The following is a 26,000-nucleotide window of genomic DNA, read 5'->3' as shown; positions in this document are numbered from 1 at the left end:
TTCAGCAAGTTCTGAAACTTTAAGGATGTTCTTCTGAACACGATTCCCACCACCACTGCCCTCTGTAACTCAAATGAAGCTTCCAGAGTGAAGCCTTGCAACTGTGTTGTCGTGTTTTCAACTTTACCATTTTATTCCAGTGACTTCTGGATTTTAACTCTGATTTATCCGCCCTGGTAAAGACGAATTGAAATAATTTGAAACATCAGACAACTTAGATTATGATTTTTATGTAGACCAGAATAAACATTTTTTTTTTCTTCCTACTGCTATACCTTTCTTCTTACTGGGTTAGAGTTAATAGAAACAATTCTTATGAAAAGGAAATCTATTATTTTAAAATATATGCTATTCCAGACATTGTCTGAGATGAAGGTTAGCTTCACGCTATCTGTGAAGAAAAGTTTGCTAAGTAAATGAGGACAATAAACTAAATCTCAGCCCAATTGTTTTAGCCTACTTGAAGAAACATACTGTAAGAACCATAGCAGCGTCCATTTACATGTAAACATTTTTATTCTACTTACAAATTATTGTCATCTTTCCTTAAAAGCTGATCCTCAAAGAACCTCTAGTTGGTAACACCCTTTTAGCTTCATTTTCATTACCCTACACATTGGAAATTCATAAAAATGCTTTTCTTTGCAAATATTCCCTTAAAGCTAATTTGAATAAATGACATTGGTGTAGAGTTTGTTTATAGTCTGGTACTGCTAAATACATGAGTGAATATGTTACCAGAAAAAATAAAACGGGGTTCATTTGCCTGGCAAGTAACAACTCTCCACGAGAACACAGGTTTTGCTCAATAAGCGTTTTACTATTTGTCACAGGTAAAAGAGCACTGGCATGTTCTCCAAGGCAATGTCTCTCTGAGGGAGAGTGACAGGAGGGTTTAATGGGGCAATGGAGAGGGGAGAGGAAGTGTCAGCGCATGTAGAGAAAGGGTCCCAGGGGTGGAGATGTAGTGAGTCATCACACCAGCACCTAGGTCGCATGTTATGGTAATGAGGCTATAGCTCCTCCAGGGGCGGGGACTCTAGCATGGTAATGAGGAAACTTCACTCAGGTTCATGTATAACTTGCCAGGGTCTATCAGGAGCTGGTGCCAACCAACTGGGTGACCACATTCCACATAGGGTTTGGGACAAAACAGGCATCAAGACAAGGGGCTGTAAAACAGGCTGATTGCTCAAGTTGACTAAGTTCCTATAGTTCCTGAAGACCCTCCCTGTCTGCTTACACACAGATGAATGCGTGAATCTTGAATAGAGTCCGCCAGATTTCTGTCTATTTCCCTCATACATGGGCCTCTGGGGACTCCCTGGGAAGGAAAAAGGATGTCCATTCCTCTCAAGAAGTCTTCACTGGCAGGGCATGGTGGCTCATGCCTGTAATGCCAGCACTTTGGGAGGCCCGGGTGGGTGAATTACTTGAGGCCAAGAATTTGAGGCCAGCCTGGTCAACATGGTGAAACCCAGTCTCTACTAAAAATACAAAAATTAGCCAGGTGTGGTGGTGTGCATCTCCTGTCCCAGATACTTGGGAGGCTGAGGCAGGGGAATTGCTTGAACCCAAGAGGCAGAGGTTGCAGAGAGAGCCAAGATTATGCCACTGCACTCCAGCTGGGCAACAGAGTGAGACTCTATCTCAAAAAAAAAAAAAAAAAAAGACTTCACTGTCCAAGCCACACTTCCACCTATGACTGAAGACCGTAGCTCCCCAGCCCCAGGCCTGCTCCAGGGTCCTGAGCCACCTCCTCTTCATGCTGCCACTTGTGCCTACCTTGGCCATTTGGCCGCTTCGCCACCTAGACTTGATTCTGCTTTGAGCTCACCTCTCCACGATTTTACTGCCAGGATCTGAAATGAGCAAATCGGCCTGCAGGCAGGTTCATTATTTCAACTCAGTTTTGAGTCTTAACAAACTCAAAACTGTTTGGCAGCCTGACCTTTTTCCACAGCTCTTGGTACACAGTGCTCCTTACTTGCTCCCCACAGCCGAGACCTATTTCCTCTCACCTCCCCAAAGCCAGATTGCCAGGGAGAGAGAGCAAGATTGGACAGACTGCTCACAAGCTCTCTTGGGGTCACCTCATTCCATGTAGGTAAACTCCTACTAGCTGCTGGCCTCAATTCTAGATAGCTGTGGACCCCAAAAAATGCTATCAAAGGGGACACAGTGCTCTGCTGCTTGGCTGTGAAATTTTCTGCTCTGAAGTAAAAGGATTGATGATTTCCATACTAAAAATCTTCCCATGTTCCCCATCCCATCTTTTCCCTTAAAAATATTAACATTTTTTGAATTTAGGTCTATTTGTTCCCTTCAAAATATTAACATTTTTTGAATTTAGTCAACAAGTTCTATTTGTTCCTGCAACTTTTTAATGGACCCAAGTATTTTCCATTAATCTAGTTCTGCCTTTTATCAAATACTTCCCCATATTTTCCAGTGTCTTTTTACAGCATTTGTATATATTATTTACAAAATAAGAACATAAAAAAATAAGTATCCATAATGCAATCACTGTTGTGTATATAAAACATGAAGTGTGTACAACAAAAATGATATTTGGGGGGTATAAAATATGAAAGGAAGCTCCTGCCCTCACCATGACTCCAGGTGACTTCTTGGATCAGCCCCGATAAGTTTAGCGCCTTTCCTTCTAGACCGTTTATGGGCTTAGACAAACATGTACAAATGTTTTCAAGCCAATTATCAACTTGTCTTTGATTTTTCTTTCCCTCTTATCACATGTTATGGGCTGAATCATGTCCCCTTGAAATTCACATGTTGAAGTCCTAAACTCCAGTTACCCCAGCATATTATGACATTTGGCAATAAGCTCTTTAAAGAGGTACTTAAGTTACAATGAGGTAATTAGATTGGGCCCTAATCCAATATGATGTGTGTCCTTATAAGGATGAGAAAGGAAATCTGAACACAAACATGCACACTCACAGCAGGAAGACCATGCAAAGACACCAGAGTAACATGGCCATCTAGAAGCCAAGGAGAGAGGCCTTAGAAGGGGCCAACCCTGCCAACACCTTGATCTTAGACTTCTAGCTGCCAGAAATGTGATAAAATAAATTTCTGTTGTTCAAGCCAACCCATCTGTGGTACTCTGTTAACGCAGCCCTAGCTGACTAATACACGAACCACTAGGAAATTCTAGTGCCTATTCCTCCAATACCATCTTAAATTCATTCCATCTTTACCACCATAGTCCAAGCCACTATCATTTCTCACTGGTTGACTATGAAAGCCCCCCATCAAGCAGTCCCTTCACTCTCAATTGTAAGCAAACAATAGATACCAACTCCAGTGAAGGTAAGCAGAAAAAGGATTATTGGAACTCCATTAAGAAGTTCACAGAATTGATGAGAAAGTGCTAAAACTAGCCTCAGAGATAGGCAAGTAGATCAGGTTATTCCTGTTTTTAAGTCTTCCAATGGTTTCCCACCACCCTTAGAATCTAGTTCTAACCACATGCCCTTGGATACCAGATCCCCTGTGGCAGAGCTCCAGAGATGGAAACCCATTACCAGAGAGTCAAACAGCATCAATATAAAGGTTAAGCTCATCATGTATTCGTTGTCATCAATGCCGACAAAGCCCAAGAACTGAAATGCCCTTCACACATGCCTCTTCATGTGCGTGGAGGTTCAGATGTCTGCATCTGGGCCCTGCTGCTTCTGAATGACTTCATTAAAAGCATTTTAAAGCTCCAATTTAATTAGCTAATTTAAATCCTGTTCAGTTTATCGTCTGTGTACAATGATCTCTGCACAGGTCCAGAAACTAATGACCATCTTCAATATAATCACTAACATTTGCATAGTGGTTCACAGTTTACAAAGTGCTTTTACGTACTTTAAAAACCCTCTGATTCTCAAAATGCTCCTGTGGATAGGTATGATAGGCATTATTACCTCATTTTGATAGGTAAGAAAACTCAGATTCAGAGGTCAATTGTACTTTTCAAGCACACCGGGGGTAAGAAAGGGGGAAGCTTGGATTAAAACCTACCGCTCTAAATGTCACTTCTAATCACCTAATTCACCAGGCATTTTAAATTATCAAGGTTTTGCTGGTGGATGTGAGGGGGTGAAACAAACAAAGGCCACAGGATCCTAATTCAGAAGCAGGTAGGGGCAAAAGGAAGACAGCTGGGTTTTGCCGTAGACTTGGGAACGTCCAGCTCCTGGCTATGCCCCAGCAGGTTCTAGGGCCCGGAGCAAACTATACACCGGGCGCCCCCCACCGATGCTACTAATAGCCGTCATATACACTACCATGGAAACGGTGAGAGGAGTAAATGAAAATGGACATCAGGGACCACCTAAAAGAAGAAAATTAAGAGAAAAGGAGGCCCGCCCACAAGGTGGGGCAAGAGGCACTGGTAATTGTTTAAGAGCTGATGTTTATGGAACTTCTATCTGTCTGGCGGGAACCTTTCATAAGTTATCTCTCTAGCCTCTGCCTAGAGACACTCACTGCAAGTGAACATGGAGATTAGAAGGAGAAATTAAGAAGAGCAAGAGCAAGAAATTAGGCAGACTTGGGGCTATCCCCTTGATTACCAAGACCCCAAGGAGTTGTTGCACTAGGTCTAATCTTACTGCATGGAGAGCTTTTTTTTTTTTTTTTTTTTTCAAATCAGAAACAAGAGAAATCACAGCTCCTGTACCCTTTAGTCTATCAGAAAGTAAATCTCCTGGCTGAGGCACTTTCTCTTCAGTGTCGGGTTTCTCCCAAGGTGACACCCCAGAGACCTTGCTTCAGGGGCATGGCCTAGGGCACCCCATCTGCTCTCCTGACCTTACCCTACATGCTCCCACTGCATGTGCCAAGTCTGGTCTCAGACAAGAATCCAAAGTGGCTCAACACCAAATGCAAATCACCAAGTATAATACCTCTTTGTAGTTTGTTCACACCTTTCATCCCAGAGTTTCAAAGCACAGTACAAATGTTAACTTGTCCTCAGACACCCCAGGAGAGGCAGGTAGGTGGCATATGCTATTATCATCTCCTGTTTACAGAAACAAACCAGGCTTCAAGCCATGAACTGTCTTGCTTAAGGCCTCATGGTGAATAATTGTATGTCCTGGGCACCTACATCTAGTCATTAACTATATAATGTTACTGCTGAAATACCACAAATATCAGTCCTCTGCTAACCATTTTCTTACCTTACTTTCTTCTTTCTTTCTTCCTTTGGAATCTAAAGTCTCATAGCTTTATAAGGTGATACCACAAATTGCCACAACCACAACCCATCTTCAGTTACCCTTCTCTTAAAAGAAGCCAGAAGATAAATTAAATCGGCCCTTTTGCTACATGCTTGCCATATATGATCACTTGCCTAGGGAAATAGTTTTGGCTAGGTCAGTGTGTTATTTAGAGTGGAAAGTCACTCAGAGGTATCTATCCTCCCTAATGTCCCTTCCTAAGGGACTCATCATTTTTGGCTGAGAAGAGTAGCCTCTAACTGTGACTTAAATGATGCGCACATCTTTTGTAGCACATGACTGCGCCCTTACCCAAGCTACACCCAAATGAACCAAGGACCCAGATGTAACTAGTTCAGAGATTGGTCTGTGGATTTTTAAGAAGGCCTACCTCCAAAGTACTATTCATACAATGGAATTTGATGGGAGAAAAAGAACGGTGAGTTTCAATCAGATGGTCAAAAGAGAAGTGGATGGGCTGGAGAGTAGTGAATAACTTTATTGGCAGAGAATGAGAGTCCAAACTTCTGTTGTGAGAGCAACAGTTTAAACAAATCCTTGGAACTACTGTAGATGCTGAATGACCTTGAGGTTCTGGTGCCTGTGAGTTTTGGCCACACCTTGGTCTTATTCTTCATACATTCCTACATGCTTTAGTGCTAGCCTTTATAACATGCCCTCATTTTTAGCCTGATATCAGAAATACCCAACTAAGTATTTCATCTATGGTCTGTGACTTACATGCATGAACCAATATAAAGTTGTGTAAGTCACTTGCTCTTTATGCTTCAAAGCTTTCATCAGCAAAATAGGGATAATTATTTCTAAGGCCATGCCTTCAGAGTTGATTGGACTTCATGAATATATAGTTGATTCGAAGTGGGGATTTTCTAGCCATGATAACTTCCAACTACCAAACAATCACTGAATGTCCACCTGGTTTAACTGTTTAGATATTTGAAGTAATGACATTTTTAAAAGTCCTGTCGCATAGCTCTCTTAAGAATAGGGTAACGTCAGCTCTGCTGATCAACCCCTAAGTGTCATACTAGTAAATTGATCCTGAAGGGCCTATTACCCCAGGCCTTTTGAAATTCTGGGATGTGACTTGTGAGACAGATTATAGAAGACATCAATTATGTTGCCCAAATGGTACAAATGTATCTCATCTAAGAGAGAGAGAAATTCAAATAGACACTGTGTGCTTAAGAGAAAAAAATACAGGACACACAAAACATTTTTGAGAAACGAGATAGTTGACATTTTGATCAATCAACCATAATTATGAAATGCCATCATCTCTGCCAAGTTAATTACCTGCAAATGAAGAGCCAGCCCTGGCCAGAAGCAGTTCTGCAGGCATGCAGCTCTGCAGTCACATTCGGAAAGGGGAAAGGCAGAAACTAGAGAAGATCAGGGCAAAGCCCAAAGAAACAAAAATTGTGAAGTATGCTGAGCAGCATTTTCCTAAAGGATGATTTCCGTCTCAGCAGTTCCAGCACCCCTGCTGCCCGAGGGAAAGCTGCTGGCAGGGGAGGGGCCCAGCTGTCCAATGAGCTTGTCACCTTGCTCTCTCCATACCCAGCCTGCGTCAGTGCATCCCTCAGACAGCAGCTGGGCAAAGTGGCAGCTCCTCCCAAACTTCCTTTGGCTCCAGTGGTATCCGTCCTGGGCTCTGGCTCCATACTTAGTTCAGGAATAACTGCCAGGGACCAACAAGCTGTGGTAAGACTCTGAAGCTGCCATTCACAGGCAAGGAGACTGAGGTCCATTCCACGTAGGTGGACAAAGATAGGGCAAGAGGAGGAAACACTGCCTTGTACACGGCGTATGGTAGCTGAGGCATTTTACTTAAGCAAGACTTGGAGAAAGCAAGCCCAGGTGAGCCCTGCTTCAGAAGTATATAAAGGAGAGGGGAAATTCTTTTGTCCCATTTGAGCCACATCCAAGCATTTTCCTTAGAAGAAAGGCAGATCCAGGTTTTGGGTAGCCTGGATTTTATATCATTTGGGGGAGGGTCCCTCTTTGACAAAAGCATACAAAATTAAGTACAGGGCTTTAAAAAAGTAGCTCTGAAAGCTTAAGCTTTATTGCCTTGTGGAAAATCTGCCATTACTTCGAAGTAGGTTTATTTTCTGTTGCTCTGCCTCTCTCTCACCTCATTTCTCTGCCTCTGTCTCTCTTGCCATGATTATGGGTTCATTCACCCTAGGGGGACCTGAAACAATGCAGGTGATATAAATATTTGTCTGTGTCTTCTGGGGTGTTCTCAGCATCTGTCCCTCTGAAGTGCTCCAGTAGCACAATAAAGTCTTACTGGCATTAGGGGATGGGCTCAAGGCAGAGGCCCAGACTTCACTGAAAATTGCCTGTTATTCCTCCCAGTTTGGGTTTAGAAGTCTGGGTCTGCACTCCGCTCAGCCAGCAATTCTCAGGGTCACTGTCATAAATGGCATTGTGTTCCTCTAAAATGCATGTGTTAAATATTCTAGCTCATGGTACCTAACATTATGATTTTATTTGAAGATAGGGTCTTTACAGACCTATTTACAGTCAAAATGAGGTCCTCAGGTTGGGCTCTAATTCAATATGACTAGTATCTTTATCAGATGCAAAACTTGGATACCTGCAGAGTGAAGATTATGTGAACATAAAGGCAGAGATCAGGGTAATGATTCTGCAAGCCAAGGAATGCCAAAGACTGACAGCAGACCACCACAAGCCAAGGGAGAGGCATGGAACAGAACTTCCTCACAGCCGTCAGAAAGAGCCAGCCCTACTGATGCTTTGATCTTGGCCTTCTAGTCTCCAAAACTGTGAGACAACACACTTCTATTGTTCAAACCACCCATTCTATAGTTGCTATAGCACCCCAGTAAGTGAATACAATCACCTTGGATATATCTTCCCTCCACATCATTTGCCATAAAATGAAGATAGAAATAACGTCCTTCAGCTAGCACCAAAATGGCAGTATCAAATTCACACATTAAAAAAAAATAATAATAAAAAATAACGTCCTACATAATACAAGCTATAAAAGAGCAACCAAAGCAGGAATGTAAAAGTGCTTCTCTCTGTACTATCTATAAAGAATAACTCATAACCAGAGAGGTTCTTTAAGCACTTCTGCTCCAAGAATGTTTCACTTGCCTTGATTGTGGTACTCATGATTTTGTTCCAGTCATAATATAAGAGAAACTTTCAAGAGAAGATGTCAACAAAAGTTTCTTTCTTTTACTCTTTTTTGGGACAGAGTTTTGCTCGTTGCCCAGGATGGAGTGCAATGGCACGATCTCGGGCTCATTGCAATCTCCGCCTCCCGGGTTCAAGTGATTCTCTGCCTCAGCCTCCCGAGGAGCTGGGATTACAGGTACCCACCACCATACCCAGCTACCTTTTTTTTTTTTTTTTTTTTTTTTTTTTTTTTTTTCAGTAGAGATGGGATTTCACCATGTTGGCCAAGCTGGTCTCAAACTCCTCAGGTGATCCACCCACCTCGGCCTCCCAAAGTGCTGGGGTTACAGGCATGAGCCACCAGGCTGGCCAACAAAAGTTTCTTAAATGCACTTATTCTTCCAGTCTCTGGCCTTCATCCCAGGAGATGACACCTTTATTCATGGAAATTCAGCATTTACTGAGCATTTACTATTGTGCAGATTTTGGGTCAGGGGCTAGAAGACAAAAATTTAAAGGACATAGCCAAGCTTCTAAGGAACTGTATTCTGGTAAGAAAACAGCAATGGATAACACAGCTTGCAAGTGCTGCAAAATGATGTTTATAAAATACTGTGTAAGCTCAGATGAAGGAAAATCCCTGGGGAAGAGTCTCAGAGGAGGTAACATTTGAGTTCAGCTTTATTTTTTTAACTTTTATTTTATCTTATTTTTTTGAGATAGAGTCTTGCTTTGTTGCCCAGGCAGGAGTGCAGTGGCATGATGTGGGCTTACTACAACCTCCACCTGCTGGGTTCAAGTGAGCATACCCAGCTAATTTTTTTTTTTTTTTTTTTTTTGCATTTTTAGTAGAGAAATGGTTTCACCATGTTGGCCAGGCTGGTCTTGAACTCCTGACCTCAAGAGATCCACCCACTGCAGCCTCCCAAAGTGCTGGGATTACAGGTGTGAGCCACCGCACCTGGCCATGAATTGGGCTTTGAAGGATGAATAAGAGTTTGCCAGGCTGAGAAACAACAACAACAAAAATGTAGAGGGGCAAACATGGCCAGTTTGAGGCATGTTGAACAAATTTACATAGCTGTAGTACCGAGGTCAGATGAAAGAGAGGCATATTAAAGGAAGGGCAGGCCAGGAGCATGCAGCAGGATGAGGGCATAGGAGAGCAAGAGGTGAGGACAGAAACTCGAATGTCAGATTCTCTCCTCTCGATCTCTCCTGTGTTACGATGTTGAGGTACATCCTAGAAAGCCTGCCTTAGGTATAGTCAGAACCCAGGAAAGGTCCTTGAAAACGTTCTACTGTTTTCCTTAGTTTGGACTGATCTATAACAGAAAGACATTTGAGCAAGTGGTGAGAAGAGGGAAAGGAGTGGAGGAAGGCAGAAGACATGGCCCTTTGTTGTTCCTTTTGCATCTGGCCCCTGCTAAGTCTGATTTTCACTTTGTAACTTGTTCCAGCAGATTCTCTTTTACTCTGCTTCATATCTCTGGTTATCATATCCTCAGATAACCAGAGACACTTACACTGGATCTCAGGTACCTGCAGAGATCACTCCCTGCTTTCACCCCTTAACCTGGTCAAATTAATGCAGCCATTTATTCAGTAACCACTCCAGGCACTGGTCTAGGCACTCAGTGTACAACCAAAGCATCCAGGGGCAAATGTCCCTTTTCTTCCCAAGGCCAGTTGCAGGTTGTGGCCCAGTAGGCAAGGACACAGAACCGCCAGCCAGGAACACTGGTTTTGAGGCCCAGCTCTGCAACTTATAAGCTGTGTGAACTTAAGCCCATCACTTGACATCTCCAATCTTTGGTTTCCTCGTGTTTAAAATTAGGTTTGTGACACATTCCTCTGTTAAAAGGGTAGAACAAAACAATGAACATGAAAATACTTTCTCATCTGGGAAACCCTCGACAAATCTTATTTGTTACTGTGACCAGACCAGTTAGGTGAGTAGAAGCCAATTTATATTCATCAGAACTCTCTCTGTGGCAAGTAATAGGAAGCCAAGCCAAGCTGGCCAAAGGAACAAAGACATTTATTGATTCCTTTTCCTGGGAAGAGCCTGGAGAAGCTCAGTCAAAGGAAAGCGATGGGATCTAAGGCTTCAGGGAGCTGGGACCTGGTGCTCCCTTTGACTGCCTTTTGTGTCTTCTTGCCTTTGCTTCTCCTTGCATCATGGCCCCATTCTCTTGGCACAAGAATCCCTTTTTCTTTGTGGCAGGGAGCATGGGCTCTGGCAACTCAAGTCTGGTAGGCCCCTGTGAGAGTACAGGGTGGGGAGGACAGTCTGTAACCAGCAGAAGTGGGAGAAGCTCATGGGCAGATGAGAAACAGAGCTTCAATCATGGTTTTACAGCAACAAATGAGACAGACGTGGATGAGCTCCCTTCTCTTCTGTCATGGAGGGGGACAGAAAAATAAGCAATGAAAACAAGCCACCCACAACACAAGGACTATCAACTAATTAAAAAAGTATGAAAGATTTGGCAGGTCCATGCAATGGAACACTATTTGGCAATAAAAAGAAATGAGTACTGATTTATGCTATGACATTATGAACATCAAAAATTTGCTAAGGGACAGGAGCCAGTCACAAAAGACCACATACTATATAGTTCTATGCTTATAAAAGATCTACAATAAGTAAATCAATAGAGGCAGGAAGTAGATTAGCAGTTTGCAGTGGCTAGAAGGTAAAGCAAGGAGTGAAGGAAGGGGAAATGGGACATTCTCCTTCTGCTAATGGGTATAAGGTTTCTTTTTGGGTGATGAAAATGTTCTAAAATTATGAAAATTTGATGGTTATACAATTCTATAAATATACCAAAACTCATTGACTCTCACAATGTATTCTATTTTATTATTCTTATTTTTGGGAACAGGGTCTCACTCTGTCACCCAGGCTGAAATACAGTGGTACAATCATGTCTCACTACAGCTTCAACTTCCCAGGCTCTAGCAATCCTCCCATCTCAGCCTCCAAAGTATCTGGGACTACAGGCATGTGCCACTATGCCCAATTAATTTTTTAAATGTGTGTAGAGATGCAGTCTCCCTATGTTGCCCGGATTGGTCTCAAACTCCTGGCCTCAAGCAATTCTGCCTCGGCCTCCCAAAGTGCTGGGATTACAGGCATGAGAGACCCTGCCCGGGCCAACCTGCATAGTTTAAATACATGAATCTTGTGGTATGTAAAGTATATCTCAATATGGCTGTTTTAAGAAAAACAAACAGAAATCTTGTGTAAAATGTAAATAGGGTGATGAAATGAAATGGGGAGTAACTTAATAGTCACCCTAGACTAGATAGAAAAGTTACAAAGACCACTCTAAAAAGGTGACATAAAAACTGAGGGGCTGTGTGACAGGAATGGGCCTATCCTGCCGGAACCTGAAAAAAGATTATTCTAGGGAGAGGAGACAGATAGTCAAAGCCTCTAAAGCAGAAGCAAGATAAGTATATTCAAGGAATCTCTAGATAGGTTGATGACGCAGGTAGGGGAAGATGATTTGACTTTGTAAACACCAGTGGGAGGGGTGGATTTTATTCCAAGTGCAAAAGAAAGTCACTGGAGGATTTTAGCAGGGGAGCATCATGATCTCAATTATGTTTTCAAAAGATCATTCTGGCTGCTATGGGAAGAACGGAGGAGGCTGGTATTAAATTTTCTTTGGCTGATTAAGGGCAAAGTATTGAAAAAGAAGAAAAAGTAAAGAGGATTGAATCTCTGCCTTAAAAGAGCTAACAGAGTGGTGAAGGAAATGGTACATATAGGAACACAGAAATCTCAGAAGAAATGGATTGTAGAAATCACACAGGGAGAGGGTGGGAAGAGCTATGGGGACTCAAATGAAGACACAATGTTAACTGGCTAGGGAAGAAACTTGTCAGTAAAGAAAATGTTGAAGTGAAGTATGAAAGATGAGCAGAAAAAGAAAGGGGGGTGGTCTTCTGACAGCCAAAATCGCATCTCACAGTATGGCAGTGATAAGGTGCAGGGAGTATTAAGAAACAATATGCTATTCAGTTAATCTACAGAGTAGAAGGCAAAATAAGAAAGTGATGAGGGACAATGCTAATAATAGTCAACATTTACTAAGAGCTTACTAGGTACCAAGCACTGTTTTAACACAAAGCATAAGTGGGAACATTTAATTCTCAAAACAGGAATGTCAGATGGCTGCTATTATCATTCTGCCCTCTACCAGTCAAGGCCCCAGTAGGAAGAAATGGTACATTCACTTTAAAACAATTCAAGGATGTTTATTTTAAAAGGACTATTTACAACGCGTGGGCAGAAAGTTAGGGAACCACAATGGAAAATGCAGGAACCCATGGCTTGCAACCACAGAGCACTCAATAAATGATGGTGTGGTCCCTATAGGTTGGCCTCTGTATTAGGTTTCCCTAGAGGGACAGAACTAATAGGATAGAGAGATACATATAAAGGGGAGTTTGTTATGTATTAACTTACACGATCACAAGGTCCCACAATGGTTCGTCTGCAAGCTTGAGGAGCAAGGAGAGCCAGTTGGGATCTCAAAACTGAAGAACTTGGGGTCTGATGTTTGAGGGCTGGAAGTCTGGGATGGTAGACCACCTCACCTTTTCATGTTTTTCTGCCTGTTTGTATTCTCTGACAGCTGATTAGATAGTGCCCTCCAGATTAAAGGTGGATCTGCCTTCCCAGCCCACTGAGTCAAGTGTTGATCACCTTTGGCAACACCCTCACCGACACACTCAAGATCAAGACTTTGTATCCTTCAGTCCAATCAAGTGGACACTAGGTATTCACTAACACTGCCTCCAAGGGAGGAAAGCCTAAGATAAGAATGAAAAGGTAGATACTTAGTTACAGTCTCAGTCCATTTGTGCAACTATAACAAAATGCCTCATTCTGGGTAATTTATAAAGAACAGAAATTTATTTCCTCACAGTTCTGGAGGGAAGTACAAGATCAAGATGCCACCAGATTCAATGACTGCTGAGAGCTCTAAACTATATTTCTACGATTGTGCCTTGAATGTGGTGTTCTCACATGGTGGGAGGAATGGAAGGGCAAAAGGAATGGAAGGTTGTGTCCTCACATGGCAGAAGAGCAAGAGATCAAACCCACTCCTCCAAGCCCTTTTATAAGGACCCTAATTCTATCCATAAGAGTTCCACCCTCATGACTTAATCACCTCCTAAAGGCCCCACTTCTTACTACTATATAATTGGCCATTAGACTTCAACACACATTTTGGGGGACACATTCAGACCATAAGAGGTAAATTGCCAAAGAGGACATGAAAATTCAGGTGAGAAATATGATATTAATTCAGTGCATAATGAACAAGCTTTGAAGATCTTTGATGGATTAGAGGAGAAAATAATGAGAAGTGGGAAAATCAGTAAGGAATCTTTAATTGTCTCATTAAGAGGCAGTGAGCCTGAGGTGATGGGAAGAATAGTAAGAAGTGACAAATTTAAGGGCATTTTTTTTTCTTCAAGAACAATATGAAAAATAGACTCCATTGGACATGATAGTTAATGGGATATAACGGAGAGGTTGGAATGAAGTAAGGAAAATGCCAAAGATAATATGGGAGTTTTCAGCATGAATACTGAGAAAAGAGCATTCTTATTATTAACAGAAATAGAAATGGAATGAAGAGGGTTTATCTGGGCTTGGGGGTGTTATACCCAAAGCTCTTTCATTTGAAGCCCCACTTACATTAAATTAAGTAGAAAGGAATAATTTATTATAAAAATAGATGATTATTTCCCAAAACGCAAGTGCAGAAAGTATAGCTGAACCTCACAAAGGACCAGAATCAGTAATTGGCAGAACCAGAAAGGAGCCACATCCCTCATTGGTGATGCTGAGTCATCCCAAGTCTCACAGTCTCACATCTTGACCTCTATTTGCTGCATTCATGCTTCTTTTCATGAACAAGCTTTCTCTGCATCTCCATGCTCATGACTGAAGATGGCCATCTCACAGTGGCAGCATCACCTCTGAGTTTATATCACTTCCCAGTTAAACCACAATGAACTACCCCTTGCCACAATTCTGTATCTTTGGGAGACCAGATCCAGCCAGCTACAGCCAAGCGTGCAGGATTACATAGTTAACACCCATCTGGGGTGGAGAAAGTTCTCAGAGGAGGTCCATGTGCTGGGGGGAAATGCCTAAGAGGTGAGGAAAAGATGAGCTCAGTTTTGGACACTGTGAGTGGGAGATGCATGTGAAATATCTTAGTTGGATATCTAGCAAGCTACAACAATTTCAGTCCAAAGTAAGAGAGCAAATTGGCAGGAGGGGAATCAAGGCTAGTGAAACAGAGGTGACAAAGGCAAATCTTGAAAGACAGGGTGTATAATAAAAGAAAGAGGCCAAGGACTGAACCTTGGTAAATGCTTCCATTTCCAGGAAAAAATAAGAAATATCAGTAAAGGATACCAGTAAAGAATACAGAAAAAGATCTGTCTAAGGATGCAAGAAAAGAAAGAGGAGAATGTGGAGTCATGGCATCAGGAAGAGAGAGGAAGAGTTGATCCACAAGACCACCTGATTATTTTATCCTCCAATCCACTGAAGACCTTCAAAGTGTATTCTTTGACTACAGAGACTGTGATCTCCTGGAGGGCAGGGGTTGAATCTGTCTCTCTGAGAGTGAGCTCCGTGCCCAGTGGGTAGCAAGGGGCTCAATATATATATCTGTTGAATTGAATAAAGATGGTGAAGAAAGAGAAGGATGTAAGATTTAGCTAGAATGAGAGACCCTTAGTAACTTTAAAGAAAGCAGTTATATTGGAGTGTAAAGGAAAAAGTCAAGATAAAAGGAAGGAGTGGGCGTGGTGTAGTCATTGAGCCATTTTGGTGATAGAAGGAAGAGAGAAATGACTTGAGGAGGAAGTAGAGTTAAATGAATAGTTTATTATATTATTACTATTGCTTTTGTGCTTCATTTTTAGAATGAGAAAGACTTGAACATATGTGGAAAAATAGTCAAGATCTATGCATTGAACATTTTCTCAAGAAATGAGCAATTAATAGGTCAACTTCAAGGAAGAAGATAAGAGATAAGAGGAACTTTAGAAATCAGACAGAACTCTTCTCAGAGAAGAAAAAAGGCTCAAGATACAAAGAAAATTTGAGAGAGAAAAAAGCAAAGTTGAGGGAGCATCCCCACATGCCTTTACTTCCCAGAGAAGGAATAATCCTCTTGTTGGCCTGCCTGGGGCACGGTTGGAGGCTGAGGATAATGAAGCAGGTTTGGAACTGTGCCTGAGCAAAATGCTGCATGCAGTTATCAAGACAAAGGCTACGGTATTACCCAACAGTAAGAGCTCAGCTAAAGTTGGTGTGAATTTGTTAGCAGCCTCAGTTTGCACAACTGCAGGATTTGCTTCAGTAAAGCTTAGCAATTTGGAAGCAGAAGCAGAGCCCAGCAGAGATCTCCAGGAGTAGAGGGATAAAAGATCCCAGTGTGGTGGCAAGCACTGCGTTGAAAGAGCTAAGCCAAGGGTCAGACTGTGTAGGCAGCAAATGAGGAAGAGGCTGATGACTAGAGAATCTGGGGCACTGGTGATGAGAGTGAGATAAAAGCACAAAGGGAGGAAAAATGGGAAGCTGTCTCAGAGGAAGAAGTATCTGCTCTCAAATTCTAACAGGACAAACTCTTGGTGAAGGTCAAGATACCAAAGTGCCAAGGGGTGGCTCCAGCTCTGAAAAAGCAGTTCAAAGTCACTCACAAATGAAGAAGCATTTAGCTCCGACTCACCACGCAGGAGAGGCCACGGCTCCCAAAGGGCTGTTGCTACACAAGCTTCTAATCGCTAGGGCAGTTGGTTCCCACAAAACCCAGTAGTAGGAAAGTGGGCATTAAAGTTCATCCTAGCATGAGATGAAAAGTGAAAAGGAAATCCTTAAACATGTCATAGATACAGTGTGATTACAACTCTCAGGAAAATATTTCATAGAATGAAAGAATGAAATTGGGAATCGGGAAAAATCACCACATAACTAATGATTTTGGTTTTCAAGGGAATGCAACAATAGATGAATGGATGATTTGATGGTCTTCCTTCCTTCCTTTTTTTTTCCCTTTTCATTTCTGCGGCAAGTTCACTGTCGTTTCAAGAAAAGCTCACAGGTTTTGGAGTCAGGCAGAACATTTATAATCACTACCAGTTATCGACCACACACCAAGAGCCAGGCATTGAGCTCGATGCTTTACACATATGACTTCTAATCTTTACAGCAATCCTTGTAGTAATTATTATTCTCATTTTGGATATGCAAGTGAAACTCAAACATAAGAAGGAACTTTGCCAAGTCCAAAGCCCATCTATATTCTGTCCACTTTAGTTGACAGCTACTTTGATTATATCTCTGACTCTTTCTTACCAAATGTTGTGCCTTGAGCCTCCCTGAGGCTCAGTTTCTTCAACTGCAAACTAGAGATCTTAAAAATAAAAATAAAAACAAATAAGTAAGCCATAGGGAAATAAATTTGCCATCATCTCCAAATCTGTATTAGAATCACCAAGGTAAGAGGAGATTAAATCAGCTCCTGAGTGAACTGTAGAGAAAGGAGTTTTCAGAACCCTAGAAAATGAGACTTGTTCTATAGCCTTGGTTATGCTGTTTAGCTCACAAACCGAGTGAGTCCAATGTTTGTAAACATTCTCTTTACTAGAAATACAAAGGTTAGTTTAGCTTTTCTACAATGGTGTTGTAATCCTGAGGCCAAGTATAAAAGAGCAACAGTGAGGCAAGAACTGAGATGTTTTCCCAGCTCTGACAGCATAGGACGCCTTACCCATGTGGAGAGCGTCACTGGCAGCTGAGCAGCACACAAGGAACTTCAGGGCAAAGGAAAAGCCCACCAAAGTGGGCTGCACCTGCTCTGCCCTGTTTCGCTGTGGGTGTGCAGTTTCCTATTCATGGCGAATAAATCAGAGGCTATGGTGGAACTGTGCACAGGGAAATGATGGTGTTGGGAAGGCATGTCCTCTCACCAATCTACAATTTACTTGCAATATTACCAATGTCTACTTCAAAGAGTTGTGTAGATTAAAAAGAGTATCTTTAAAATGCCTGGTAGTGGACCCTGCATAAAATGACCTAATTAAGTGGTAGTTTTTATTGCTGTTTTTCAATTTTTTAATACTGAGCTTGCATTACCTTTTATGGGTAACACAATGAATTTTCTAATTCTCCATTTCAGCTGGAGTAATGAATGGCTACAGAGTAGACTTGAGATGGAGTAGTTACATTAAAGGAAAGATACTCGCCTTTTACTTCATATATAGAGCACATATGAATTGTTTGGGGTCATTCTTTTCTAAATGAATTATTTCTTGAAAAAGTTCACTAGCAAGATCATCCTTAGGAGGATGAGATGTCTCTCGGGCATTCTCTTCTAGGACGTTCCCTAGAGAAAGCTGGTTAAAGTGAAACACAGGCAACAGAATTAGAAACCCAAACACAAGCCACAACAGTAAGGTAAAATTGATGCCAAGACACAATAGCCAAGGGGCAGAAGGATGGATGAAGGGATAAACAAAACATGGTCCATACACACAATGGGACATGAGTGAGCCTTAAAAAGAAAGAAAATCCTATCACATGTTGGATTGAGGACATTATGCTAAGTGAAAGATGTCAGTCACAAAAAGGCAAATACTGTATAATTCTACTTACATAAGATATCTAAAGTCATTAAATACATAGAAACAAAAAGAAGATTCTGGTTATCAGGGACAGGGATGGGGAGGAGGGGAAAGGAGAGTTGTTGTTTAATACGTATAGAGTTTCAATTTTGCAAGATCTATTAGCCAGGGTTCTCCAGAGAAGCAGAACCAACAGGATATACATATATATGCAGAATTAGCTCATGCCATTATGGAGGATGAAGAGTCCCATTACCTGGCATCTACAAGCTGGGGACCCAGGAAAGCCAGGAATGTAATTCTAGTCTAACTCCAAAGGCCTGAGAAGCAGGGGAGCTGACGGTGTAAATCCCAGGCCAAGGTCCAGAAAAGACTGATGTGCCACTCAAACAAGCAAGCAGAAGTGAGACGAATCCTCCCTTCCTCCACCTTTAGCCCTATTCAGGCTCTCAGTAGATTGGATGATGCCCATCCACAATGGTGAAGGAAATCCACTTTACCAAATCCACGGATTGAAATTCTGGTCTCATCTGAAAACTCTCAAAGAGACTCCCAGAAATAAGGTTTAATCTGGGTACCTCGCAGTCCACCATGGCCTAGTCAAGTTGACAAATAAAATTAACTATCACATTAGATGAAAACATTCTGGAGATCTGTTTCGCAACCACGTGAATATACTTAAAACTACTGAACTATACTCTTGAAAGGGGTTAAGATGGTTTAAGAAAATTAATGGACAGAAGTACTAACAAATCATGTCAATAGGCCTGTACATAAAAAAAGAGACATTTCATTGAATATGTATAAATATACATTTGAACAATTAAAAATAAAGTGATGCCAAGGGAAAGAAGCCACAAAACACTTAAAGGGACATTACTGAAGGTAGAGGGGAAGAGGGGAGAGAGCTGTTAAAGCAGTGAAAGTTCTGCCCACACCACCCAGGTGACTATAGAAGTGGGGAGGGGCACTGAGTACATGAAAATCTTGTAGGGGAGTTCAGGCCTTTTTCAGAATAGTTGGCCTAGCAAGTGCTTCTCTTCCTGTGCCCTGCCTGACTCCTGAGTTTCAGCTGCCTGGCTGGTGTCTTCAGCAGACCCATGTTCAACCCTTCAAGCACTGCATTAACCAGTCCCACTAGATCGTCAGCCCACAGCCGTCCTCATTTGCCTAAACCAGATGAGTCTTGGAACTGACTTTGTGCCTCACTAACGTACCACCTGCTGCCTCAGACATCTGCATCCAGGACAACTTTACCTCCACTTTGAAACTTTGTTATGTGCCTTCATCAAGGAAATGACTAAATATGCCAGGAGGATTAAAGAGGAAAGATTAAAATAGGAAAGTTTATTAGCCAAGATGCTTCTAACTCCAAATAACAGAAAGGCCTGCTTAGAAACAGTTAAAATATAGGGAAATGTATTATTACATAACAAGAAGTCAAAGTTAAGTCAATAGCTGGGACAGCCTCCAGTTTGTGGTTAATCAGAAGCTCAATATTGTCATCACAGACTTGGGTATTGGGTAGCTTCAGTCTCTGCTCTGTCATCTAGGTATTGGTTTTGTCCTCAAGTTGTTGGCAAGATGGCTCTACAGTTTCAGCTATCGCATTTAGAGAGAATATCTAGAGGAAGAAGAGAAGCTACCTCTTCCTTTTTTTTCTTTTTTTTTTTTTTTTTTTTTTTTTTTTTTTTTTTTTTTTTTCTTAGAGCATGAAATTTCCCCATAAGCCCTTAGCATATTTCCTCTTTCATCCCATTGGCCAGAAGATGGGGCCACATGGCCACCACTAACCAATTTACTGCAAGAAGACTATTTCTCCTACAAATGACTGAGTCTGCTTATTAGAGGAGACCATGGGGTCTGCTTAAGAATGTAAATAGGCTCATAAAACAAACACAGCTATTATATGAAAAGCTAGCCTCTATATTTTTCTAAAGCAGAACTATGATGCTTCCTCTGACCTATTATTGCCCCTACCCTCAATCTCAACTCAGTTACAGTGGTTCTCAGCGTTAAAATTACTCATCTGGGAAAGACGGAGGGAAAAAGATTTTATAGTCAAGTATGACAGGGCAAACATCCACTTCACATCTGTCTCAGAGGTTCATGGTTATCACTAATAACAGTTATCAAAAGTTCTGCAAAATCCTACAAATTGCTTACCCTACCTTTCCCCAAATTTATCTATACTTTCTTTTAAAAAATGATTTAAGTTAACATTCTGTAAAATTAATGCTCCTCAAACTTTGAGAAACCACAGGTAAGACATGTCTTGCTTGGAAACACAGTATTTCACTCCTTCCTGTCCCTTCAATCTCAGCCTTAACAGCAGGTCTTCCAGGAAGCCCTACACCCAGCAGAGGGGAATCAAAGCACTTACTCCACTGCATTGTAATTGCCTAGTTTTTGAGTTTTCTGCCCCACAATCTGTGAGCTCTTTGAGGTTAGGAACTGTCTCTTGCTCTGGACTATATTTCCAATGCCCAGCACGATGGCCAGCATAGGGAAGGGACCAAATATTTCTTGAAAGAATCCCTTTGATTTTCCCCCAAAGGCAAGGGAATGAACTAGAATGAGCCAAGATAGACAAGTACAGATTTCAGCCTTTCTAATCCACTCTGCTTCTATGTAATCACTGAGCACTTCTCCAAGATTGTTGGAGAGCTAACTTTTTCCAGAAACTCCAGTCAGCACAAAGGAAGCCTTTGTTAACAGACCACACCTCTGCACCCAGAGCCATCCTCATGGATGGAGTCTTAGTCCTTCCAGCCTGTCACTCCCATTAGAAAACCCAGCGCAGGATGTGCTCTGCTTTCAGATTGGGCCTTTGGGGCTGCCTCGTGACCCTCACACCACCTCCATAAATGGAAGATAATAATTCTCAGAGCAGAGGTCATCAAGTCTATAAAAGTGCCTGGAGCTTGTTGGAAGAAAGGCCTTTCCTAAGTACAAAGTAAGATTATAACTAGCATTAAAAACAGAACAAAATAAGAAAACACAAGCCTCCAGCTGGCATAATCCAAAGGCATCAGATGCTGGGGCCTCAGGGTAGGGCTGAGTGAGGGAAGACACGAGGGTGAGTTGCTTCCCCTCTCTGGAGGCTCTGAAACAGCGAGAGTCACATGACTAGCTGTTGAGGCAAACACTCATGGTTGCCTATCCAACATCTATTGCCCACTTGTCTTCTTTCACCTGAATAGAAATGCAATTTGGTTCAGGTGTCCACCCTCCTTCACACAGCCATGGGCCTCAAAGGAAGCTGATGTCAATTCCACCTCCAGATGCTGATTCTGGTTTGCCTACAAGTCAGCCATAGTAGACCCTTTCCTTTTGGCAAGGCTTTGTTTAGAAATGGGCATGTGATCTAATTCTGAATGATCCAACATGAGGGTGAAATCTGCTGGGAGGCTTCTGGGAGAGTCTCCTTGTACGTAAAATAGAAAAGGAAAATCTTTCTTCTTCCTCTGGCCACGACTGGCCCAGCAGTGGTGGCTGGAAGTAGAGCAGCTCTTTCATCATCAGGCTGAGGATGAAGCCAGCATCACGGTGGCAAGATGGAAGGTAGGAAGCAACCTAGGTCTTTCAGGATGCTGTTAAGCCTCGGTCATACCAGAACCATATCCCACTCCAGACTGCTTACTATATGAGCAAACACTTGTATCCTTGTTGCAGTTGTGGTTTTACATGAATTGTAAGAAAGTTCATGACTAACTTAAAGGTACAAGGGTCCAAGGCCAGGTCTTATACATTCCATGTACAATCTGTTTGGCTTTTCCTCCCCAGTGCTGGGCAGTGGACACCACTGACAGGGTGAACTCCCATGGCTCTAGAAGAAGCTAGTTTGACTGTTTCATATCACAGATGAAACCCTCAGACCACAGGCCCCTGAGGCCTGCATAACACAAAGTGGTCATTTCTCTTGCCCAAGAGGAAAACAAGATAAAATACACTCTTCTATACCTGTTCTTCTTGAGAAAAAACAAAGCTTTCACCCAAAGGTGCAAAAAGCAGGCCTGTCCTTTCTCATCTTATTTAGGGGAGGAATGTGGTCAGTGGTAGCCATGAGGCCACTGCCCCTGGTCAGTGTGAAGTACGGACAACCTTAAATACGTAAGCAAGGACAGCCTATAGAGTCCAGAATAGAGTCGAGGTTGGGCAAGAACGATGGGCTTAATTACAGCTGAGATTACCTTGGTTTACTCTCAGGGCAGCTAACAAATAGTGTCAAATACCTAAACTAGGTAAAATTAAAGGCGGATCAACATAGCTCTCGACTAACCCCCTTATTTCTTGCGGACTCTTAACTGATATTTGGGGTCTTGGCAATTAATTAGGAATGACACATGATTGATTAGAGTTGCACAGAACTGTGAGTATGCTGCCCATGTATCTCTGCTTATGGAAGCACCCAGGAAAACACATGAACTCCAGATAATTCAGTAATTCTGTCAATCAGGAAGCCAGACGACCTGTCCTCTCTTCTAGTCTCTGGGGTTTTAGAGTCCTTACGTGCCAGCACTGGGCAAGCTTTCCCCTTTTGTGCCTGCCTTGCAAGGGAATTTCCCATTTCTGTCCACGTGGGTGCTCAAGTGGGCCTGACCACAGCTAACCACAAGAACACTGCTGCCCTCATCTTGTCCAGCATGCACTAGCTGGGTGGATACAGAGGTACCACATCTCACTGAGTCCTAGTTTCCTCATTTTAGTTACCCCACTGAAAGGCAAGTTCCACAATGGCAGGGACTTATTCCCCCCATTTTATTCACTGATATATCCTGGATGCCCAAAACAGTGCCTGGCACATATATTAATCACCTAATAAATACGTGATGAATGAAATCATTTCTAAGGTGGGAACAAAAGTAGTATCTACCTCGTGGGACTGCTTGAATATTGAATGAGATAGTGTGTAAAATATTGGCTCAGTGCCTAACATATAGTAAGTGCTAAGTAAATGGTAGCTATTATTATTACTATGCAAACCTTTGTCTTTGCCCTACTAAACAGGTGACTTGCTCCACCTGAACAAGTAACTGGCAATTCAAGATCCATAAAAAAGATATGCTCAGTGACTCCTGCATACCCACCTGGAGTTGTGAAAAAAAGGGGCTTTAAGAAACCATTCTGAATGCCTGATCTGACTCTCCTCCTCTTCACATCTTATCTAAGTCAAAGACATCATCTTCCCTCTCACCCGTATAATTTCTCTTTTGCCTTCACCCACTACATATTGGTTGTCACCAAGTCTCAGATCTCCTTGAGTGATGTCTCTCATGCCCACCCTCTCCTCTGCATCCTCACTAAATTCAGCTCAATTTACCTCTCACCTGAACAGGTGCAGCCTCCTGTCCTCTGTGCTCACTGCCTTGCTTTTCCATTCAGATCTCCAATACTCCCGCCAGGTTCTTCTGTCACTCTCCTCTCAAACCTCATGCCCTCCAAATTACCTGCAAAATCAAGACCAATTTATTAGCAAGATTTTCAACACAGCCCCAAACTGTCTTTCCGGACCCTTCCGTTCTTATGTCCCTCTCCTAACTACATCCTATGGCCACCATTCTCCAACCAGGCAGAGTCACACCACTGAACCTTCATTCAAAAGGGTCCTTTTGGCAGAAGCACGTTTCCTCTCACCTTCGGCTATGCTGATGAAGGTCAAAGGGGATATTTGGCAATGTCTGGAGACATTTTTGATTGTCACAGGTTGGGTAGAGTGTGCCACTGCCGGTAGCAGATAGGGATACTGCTGCCCATCTTACAACGCATAGGACAGCCCCCTACAACAAAGAACTCCCTGGCCCAAATGTCAATAGTGTCAAAGTTGAGAAGCCCTTGTCATGCAAATGCTCCTTACCCTCAGGACCTAACTGAATGCCACACTGTTTCTCTGTAAAGGTCTAAAATGGGAGCGTGGAACCCTCCCCTCTAATTTCATTCCAGCTTTGGCAACCCCATCAATCCTCTCCTGGCTTTCTAAAATTACAGGCCCATTCTCTGACTTTCAGTGTTTCTCTTCTTGTCTAGTGGAAAGATCCCAAATTTACTCACATCAAATCACAACCAGACAAAACAGTCTTTATTGTAATGGGTCAGAATTCATTATAACCCCAATTTTCCTCCCCAAACCCATTATTTCTGTTTATTTGATTCTGCTTCCTGCTAGCAGTTAACAAGTTTGTTTCTACACAAGAAAAGGACTATCCATCCCTCACCCCACGCACCAAGCACACTGCCTGCCCAAAGAGAGGCATTCAATCGATGTGTAGTGAATGTTAATTGTCCTTGAAAAAATCTTGACTGTGTGGTCTGATTGCAGCTTCTGCAGATGTTCTGACTGAGTAGCTTTTGTTCATATCTTTTCTTTTGTCTAAATCAACCTGTCAGTTATATTCCAACATGGAAAGGATTGAATAATTTCTTGGGTATCTCTTTTTTTTATTTCAGAGAAAAGAATGTAGGATAATCCAGCCATTTTCACTCCTCTTTCAGGTGAGTCGTACTTCAGATTAACATGCCCACTTCCCTGACTCCCTACTTTTGCTAGGCCGAATGGACAAGATACCATCCTGAGAAACACCCCAAATTTTAAAAAGCAGAATGTTTCCACAGAGCCACTTACCTTTAAACTGATCAAAGTCATAACCTCTAATTTTCTGTAAAGTCCAGCTAACAAATATGAAATTAAAACCTAACATTCCATTAATTTCCCCAAGATGACACTGAACAAGATTACCCTTACCAAGGCAACTCAACTTTGGACTTTGGGGACCAAATCACTGATCAGGCCATGAGCCTCAACTCCCCTCCTGACTGCGGGTACAATCTGCTTTTCTTTTTGGAGGTGCTGTGTTGGGTTTGTAGCTTGACACTCTCCCCTCCCTGCTTCTCATTCTTCTGTGAATCTGTAGGCAGAATGCACTCAGGAAGCCATTATGAGACTATCTACTTGACCTCAACATGCCACATTTCAAAGTAGATGATGTTTACTGATAAGTAAATTATAAATATTTTCCCCAGGTTAGTCACCGATTCCCACCTGGCACAGTTCCACTCAGCAGACTAGCTCCTGACCCAGCCGGCTTCACTACTGGCTGGCTGGTTACTTGACAGATGCAATATGCCTTGGCTTAGCTGCCTGCCTTGGCTTTTTGAGCTTCAGGTTCTTTCTGACAGGGTTCCAAATGCAAATCTCCTTTTCAGACCCAAACTACAGACGCCGTAACAGTTCCTTGCTTTTCTGGATTTCATTCCATCTTTCTCTTAACAAGTCCCAATTCCAATGCCTCACTGACAGGCTGAGTTTAATCAATAATTCCTTAAGTGGAATTTCCCAGGGCACTTTCCCAGGGCTTCAGGTTAGGAAAACAGTGGTGTGTGCATATGAAGTCATTTAGATAGATAGGCCTTGCTTTCATTCCATTCTCAGAACCACTTTTGGCTTTAGATCTCCCCTTCTGGGAGGAGATCTATCCACTCCTGCCTTTTACCATGCATTGTGTCTCCAGTAGTTGCTTTTAGGCAGCCTTCTCTCCAAACCTTTTTTTAAAATCGTATGAGACCTTTCAGTCCAGCACACTCCTCCCAACCTTGCCCTACCCTGCCCTGTCCTCGTCCACTTATTATCTGACCCTGACAACCCACTTCCCGTTTATTAGAAAATCATCATCCCTCAACTACATTTACATAGCACATCCATAAAGCAACCTTTGTCTTCAGTAGAAAGAGACATAATTGTGCTGCACATAATTAGGGCAAAAGACTCTTCATTACAATCCTATATTTCTACAGAAAAGTAGAGGCAAATTTTCATTAGTTTCCTACTATAGACAATGAATCCAGATAATTCAGGATAGCAAAGGACTAATGTTCTTTATTTTCAGATTGACTTTCCAATATCCAACAAGGTGACTTAGAAAG

The 26,000-nt window shown here is 42.3% G+C and overlaps 1 pseudogene across 1 annotated transcript in view; it reads left to right on the top strand.

The window, feature by feature from the left end:
• The first annotated feature begins 6,683 nt into the window (after positions 1-6,683).
• The window catches only part of LOC108287110, a 39,164-nt pseudogene continuing 19,847 nt past the window's right edge, over positions 6,684-26,000 (top strand). The window contains exon 1 of the transcript XR_005196449.1: positions 6,684-6,959. The product of XR_005196449.1 is annotated as a 60S ribosomal protein L13-like (transcript). The remainder of the gene's footprint in view (positions 6,960-26,000) is intronic.

This window comes from Cebus imitator, unplaced genomic scaffold (genome assembly GCF_001604975.1).
Source record: "Cebus imitator isolate Cc_AM_T3 unplaced genomic scaffold, Cebus_imitator-1.0 Scaffold336, whole genome shotgun sequence".
In the NCBI taxonomy this organism is placed as follows: domain Eukaryota; kingdom Metazoa; phylum Chordata; class Mammalia; order Primates; family Cebidae; genus Cebus; species Cebus imitator.
Note: the sequence above shows the minus strand (reverse complement) of the source record. Positions and strands in the feature narration are given on the sequence as shown.